Below are 7341 nucleotides of genomic sequence, written 5' to 3' on the forward strand. Positions count from 1 at the left end.
AAAATAATTTTAAAATATCTTCCGAAGGTTTCTCCGTACTCTTAATCATTTGTCTGAGCTTCAAGAGACATTTCGAGGTTTTTTGCGAAATAATTCATAGTGGAAATAATTCTACGAAGTTTAACGAACTTCAATGAACTTGCTACGAATTTCAACGAACTTTTTACAAATTTCTGAGAATAGTTCTTCTAAAGTCCGCAAACAATCGAAAAAGCTTCTTTAAAGAACTAAATGAATTCCGTAAAATGTTCGAAGAAAATATATAAAGTATTTCTACTGATAGTCCAACTTCTCTGAAGCTCAAAAAAACTCGGAGAAACATTCTGAGAAAATTTTGGAAGTATTTTAACACACGGTTGACTTTTAGAGAAGTTCTTGAAAAGTTTCTCCGAAGGCCAAAAAACTCGAAGAAATATTGAGAGATAACTCCGAAACTATTTTCTCGAATGGGTCATTTCGTAGAAATTCGTAATAATTCGTAAAAATTCGTAGAAAATTCGGAAAAATATTTCCACCAGGGTAATAATAAAAATATTTATGTTATTTTGACTTACTAGTTTTCCACCAATTTTATTTGTTTTAAATGTTACTGATGAACGATATTTGTCAGTAACAATACCATCTTCATAGCCAACCAATCATATTTTTAACTTTATCAACATTATCACAATATAATTCAATAGAAAAATGTAAAAAGCGTCTTCATAATCTTCTGAATAATATTGCCATGAAATATCATCGACAATTAAGCAGAGATGACGTCATAGCAGAATTTAAAAATTTAATAGGAGATTTGCAAAAAACAACAGGCAGAAATGTTGTTGTTTGGATTGACGAATATGACACGCCTATTGTGAGACTGCAGAACAAATACGAGGATTTTAAAGAAGAAATAAGCAAGTTTGTTAAAGAAATTCTTGAAACATGTAAATTGAAAATGGATTTTATAAAACTAACATTTGTAACTGGAATAACAACATGTTGTTTAACAGACATGTATTCTGGACCGAATGATTTTTCTAAACGGACTTATGCCGAGGAATTTCCTACGGCATTTGGTTTTACTGAAAGTGAAATAGAAACAACATTTGCAACTGAACTAAAAACACTGACAGCAAAATTGAATAGAGAGTACTAACAAACAAATGACTGTTGATGAAACGATGCAAATGTTAAAAAAAAATATAATGGTAATCGATTTTGAGTAAATGGTAAATCGGTATATAATCCTTGGTCAGTACGTGAATGTTTTAATATCGGAGAATTAAATGATTATTAGTTCCATTCCAATCAGTTGACTTCACACTTCGTTCACAAGATAATGGATAATCCGGATGAATATAATATCATTGAAAATATTCCATTAAATTGTACCATTCCAGAATTTTAAATGGATCAAATGCCAAACGATTTTTTTTAAACAAGCCCTGGTGAAAATGATTTCTTCAATTTTCATCGATTTTTCTCCGATATTCTTCCGATTCCCTCCGATTTTTTTCCGTTTTTCTCCAATATTTCTCCGATTTTCCCCGCATTACTCCGATTTTCTCCGCATATTAATAAATAAAAATTTCTGAGAAAAATTGGAGAAAAACCAAAAATCATTTTTTCCGATTATCTCTGACTCCTTCCGATTTTCGTCTGCATTTTCTCCGATTTTTTCCGATTCTTTCCGAAGTACTCCGATTTTCAAAAATCGGAAAAAACCGAAGAAAATCGGAGAAATCATTATCACCGGGGAGTATTGTTACAAGGTGGTTATCTCACCACAAATTACAACAAAAAACTAGAAAAATAAAATTAGATTGGCCTAATACTGAAGTTAAATATGCATTCCAACAAATAATGATTTCAAGATTTTCCAGCAAAAATAAAAAATTTATGTCAAATGATCGTGAAATAATTTCTCAACTTGAAAAATTTGATATTGAACTTCTTATAGAACTGTTTAATTCAGTGATAAATTTATGTCCATCGTCCTGGCGTCCAGAAGAATTTCATCAATTAATGTTCAACATTTTAGAAGAAATTGGTCTTGATTCGGTAAGCGAATATGTCCAGGAATGCAATAAATGCAGACCCGATACCGTTTTCCGAATAAACACTAAAGGATTCTTGTTCGAGTATGAATTAAGGGACACCGACGAAACTTGTAGCGTGTAAGAGTGTATATATATTATATATTCATAAATAATAATTAAATTAGGTTGATAACAACAATTCCCATATATTACAAAGTATTTCTCAACAATAATTTATTAATTAATAATGAGAGTTACAATTACATTTCTAGACTGTACAACAACCGTGACAACTATGACTTTAATCATGAAAATAAAACACTCATTGACAATTATTATTATTATTATTATTAATTGAAAATTAATTATTATTTCCATATGTCATTCTTAAATAAATGAATGATTTATCAATGTTTTATTGTTTCAGTTTTTCAATAAAAATTCAAACAGCTGTCAAATTTTTATTATTATTATTATTATTATTCATAATCAAAATGTAAAAATTAAATACTTAAAAATTATTATTTTATATAATCATTATGTGATTAAGTGATTATTGTATATTTGTATCAAACCATGATAAAATTTGCCTGAACTGCTCCACTTTCACGACGACAGAAAGGACATACAAAAACATCTCTCACGTCGTTTGCACGAATAGTTTCCATGCAAACTAGGCAAATAAGATGTTTGCATACTTGCATGACGTGAGTTTTTGGACGATCAGTACAAATTTGACACTTCCAGTCAATTGGAAAAGCTAAAAATTGAAATCGAAAAAGTTAGTGTAAATGTTTAGTAATAAATCATGTTTTTTTTTTTTTTTATTGTCATATTTACCTGCATTGTTTGTGAGGTCCATGAAAAGTGCATCATAGTTAGTGGCACGTTGCATGCACAAAGGACACTGCATATGTACTTCAGCCACGTTTTGTGTCGGATCACGATTTAAATCTGAGCAGGCACGGCATAAACATATGCAATTGCATGGCCTGCATATCATTTCAATTTGTTGGTCATCACACTGATAGCATTTCCATTGATAGCATCTTAATATACCTATATTTAAAAAAAATTAAATATAGAAAATTTTTCTACTCTTTTCCTCACATTCATCAATTTGATGAAACGATCACGGGAGTTTTGTAGACCAAGTACCTCGATACATCAACTTTTTTGGAAAAAAGTGTCTTCGAATTTTCATTTTTTGTGGGTTTTAGAGTAATCAGTCATATCGAGAACACTCCACGGAGAGAAATCCGCAGCAAATAATATTGTAGAGTATCAAACAAATTTTACTGTAGTCTACTAGAAATTGAGAAGTTGCGTGAGGAGGCCACCAGGATCGACTAGAACTTCCTACTACACTACAGTAATTTTAATTAAAACAAAACACAAAAAATTAAATAAAACCTTATTGTTTAAACATCAAAATAAAAATGTAACGTGTTTATTAATTTCTAAAAAAAAAACCATTCTATAATTTTCATGTGTTTCACCGCATTTTTATTTAGATTTATGAATAAAATAAAAACAATTAACTTTTTTAGAAGAGGTTAGGAACACACTTGATTTCCAATAAATATTCGTGTCATCTGGCGGGAAAACCTGCTGTACACTACAGTAATTTCTGGCGTAAAGTATACCATTAACAAAAGACTTCCAAAAATTCCGGTAGACTGCAGTAAAAATTCTAGATGAAATATAATAATTATCATTATAATAAGTGGGAATTAGTCGCTTTAATGACGTCAGCTATGATTTTTACGATACCACGACAGTAATATATGCTGCGGATTTCTCTCCGTGTATACAATAGTAAAAACCGTTAAAATTATCCTGGTGGAAAAAATATCTTGGGATTTCGCTTAAAAAAAAACTAAAAAAAAAAAAAAAAAATCCGGAGAAATTATTTTTGCCAGGGTACCATGATTTTATACCTAAAAATCTAGATATTTTTTTTTCTTTCAACATCATAGTCAACAGGTTCTTAGTCCATCCATAGTTGTGTGTTTTTCTAGAAAAATATTTTTATATTAATTACTAAAATTTATATTTCTAAATACAACCTTTATTTGATAAAAATAAAATACCATTATATAGTAAAACCATGCACGCGAATTTTTGTTGATTGAAAGTAGAATCTTAATGCTTCATTAACAGTTAATCAAATTCTACTATTAAAGTTTCTAAATTCGTTTTGGAATTATCAATGCTTCAGCAAGATGAGGCATAATTTTTTTTCAAATTCCGTATGAATCGTGTTCGTACAAGATGAATAAAACGGGATAACACTGCAAAAGTTAAAAAAAAAATCAAATCCATGAGGTAAATCAAAATAATATTGATTAAAAAAAATAGTAAAATTTATAAAAAGTATTATTCTTAGAAATACTTTTTAAAATAATTAAAACTTAAATATTTCAGAATTAATCTATGTACAAAAAAATATCAATAACAAGAAGTATAAAGAAAAAGTAAAACGATATTGCTTACTTGATTATCTTTAATATCACGAATTATAAACATGTTGAATGAAATACCCTAGCGAAAATGGCGACACCAATCCGACACCAATCCGACAGTCGGTTTGTGCACTGATCTCATACAAAAACGACACAAAACCGACACACGACTATAAGAATTTCTAAGTCACAAAAATAAATAGTAAAAAGCATTTAAAAAATAAAATATTATGTCTAAAAATTTCTAAATAATATTCTTATAATTTAAGACGCATTAGAATTTTTTTAAAATAATTTTTTTATTGAAAAAACTCAATTCTGTTTATGTATTAAAAGTGAGGTTAGCTGTCAGAATCATCTGTACACGACTGTGAGATTTTACAATTCTCACACAATTCCGACACACGACTGTGAGAATTGTAAATCCGACACAATTCCGACACAAATCCGACAGACGTACGACAGTTTATTTTTATTTTGTATTTAATATAAAAAAAAGCATTTTATTAATAAAAATTTTTGTTCAATATTAAAGTTATAATATTTTAATAATTTTAGGCATATTAGATTTTTTTTTTTTGAATAAATTTTGACAAAAAAAATAATTGGAATCATCTGTGAGAATTTGCAATTCTCACACAATTCTGACACAATTCCGACACACGACTGTGAGAATTGTAAATCCGACACAATTACGACAGACGTTCGACAGTATATTTTTATATTTTGTATTTAATATAAAAAAAAGCATTTTATTAATAAAAATTTTTGTTCAATATTAAAGTTATAATATTTTATTATTTTAGGCATATTAGATTTTTTTTTTTTTGAATAAATTTTAACAAAAAAAATAATTGGAAACATATGGGAAACCAAATACATGGTTTCATTACAAGTTACAAAAATACCAAATACATGGGAAACTGATTAAATGTATTAGTTTTGAAAAAAAAGTATTTATAAAAAAACCGTTCTTAACCTCATAAAAAAACCAAAAAATGATAATTTTCTAATAAAAAAAAAGATGTGTGTTATTGTACGCACAGGGAAGTGAAACTTCTTTAGTAATTCTAATAAATAGTAATTGAAAGATCTCTCGTTGCATTAATATATTTTTGACTAGTTGTCTTTTTCGCTCTCATTCCGAGTGAACTATTATGTTCATTCAGTCATTAAAAATTATGATATGGCATTACGGATTTTTTTTTCTCTCAATAAGAGTTTTCGAGCAAAAAAATTAAATATCCGAATTTTTTGTCAAATTTTGAAGGTTTTTTTTTTTTCTCAAAAACTATTATAGATAGGGGAAAAAACCCATCATGCGGGCGATAGAGTTTTTTGAGACGCATAATATAAGCCTTATACGAAGTCTCTCTTTTGATTTCGCGTTGAGTTATTTATTGCGCCGTTTTTATAACTTGTAAAATTTTCATATGAAAACGTATGTACTATTTTAAGTTACATAAATAATAATTTAAGAATGATGAAATATAAAACAGAAACGATTCACGAACAAAAAACCTCTGGTGATAAATACTCTTTGATGGAAAGTTTAGACACCACAAATTCTTAAGTATATATATAAGAAAAAAATTTTTTTCAAAATTTACATTTTAGTTTTTCGATTAAAAACTATTATCAATAGAGCAAAAAACCTATTACGCGGGTGATAGAGTTTTTTAATGCGCTTCTTTTGAGCCTGGTACGAAGTCTCTCGGTTAGTTAGTTCGTAAGTTATGAGCGTTTTTTTTTTTTCGCCGATGAATTCAAGACTGCGGCTGAGCCTATGGCTCCTAGCCTCCGTAAAAAAAAAAAAAAACGAAACGAACTATTTGATGTTAAAAAAATTTAATGTCAAATATTGATCGATTTTTTCAACATTTTTTTTATGAGCGAATTAACCACAAACACATGATGGTGCATCATCGCCGCCACTACCACCACCATGTATTTGTTCTATTATGATTGCTGCTGTTTATATATGATCAATATTGTTGTTGTTATTTTGATTTCCACTCGGTACATCATTTATTAAATTATTATTTACTCCTGTTGTTGTTGTTTCATGGAATGATTCAATATTTAATCATCTGTTCCATTTTTTTGTCCTTAACAAATTCATTCAAGATCTTGAATTTATTTCGATCATGGCAAGCACGATCATAACAAGCACAAGCACTTGAATAATCACTATCTTGTGTATTATTTGATTATTGGACAGATTTATTTCAAATACTCATTATTTGATTTAAAATATTATTAAAACTACCAGTACAAGTCTCATGAAAATTACCAGACATTGTATAGGATCTAATCGTATTTTAAATTTTACTGATTTAGGATCCCGAGGAACGAAATTTATATATAACTTTATATAATTATATAAAATTTTATAAAGTTGTATAAAGTTATATATGGTTTTATATTGCCACTTTATTTATAAAGCTATATATAACAGGTTGTATAAAACTTTATATAACTATATAAAACTTCATACAATTGTATAAAGTTTTATATAAAGATCAATAACTATTACTTTTATAAAATTTTATACAAGTGTATAAAGGTATATAAAATTGTATAAATGTATATGTAACTGTATTTTAAAATGGTCAAACGCAAAATTTAGACATATAAAACTGTCCACGCTCAGGACTTGAACCCCATACCTTTTAGTTACCACTTACCAACCCTACGCAGTACACGATGCGCCACGATAACGCATGTGAATACAAAAATTTATTTGCTTTACATCAACAAGCAAAAGTCACGCCTGCGCAGTCGACTAAAAAGTGGGGGCAGTTGACATTTCTGAGTCCGTCATCAATTTGCTATGCCCCATTGTAATTTTAAAT

The sequence above is a fragment of the Aphidius gifuensis genome, linkage group LG1, assembly GCF_014905175.1.
Source record: "Aphidius gifuensis isolate YNYX2018 linkage group LG1, ASM1490517v1, whole genome shotgun sequence".
Lineage (NCBI taxonomy): Eukaryota > Metazoa > Arthropoda > Insecta > Hymenoptera > Braconidae > Aphidius > Aphidius gifuensis.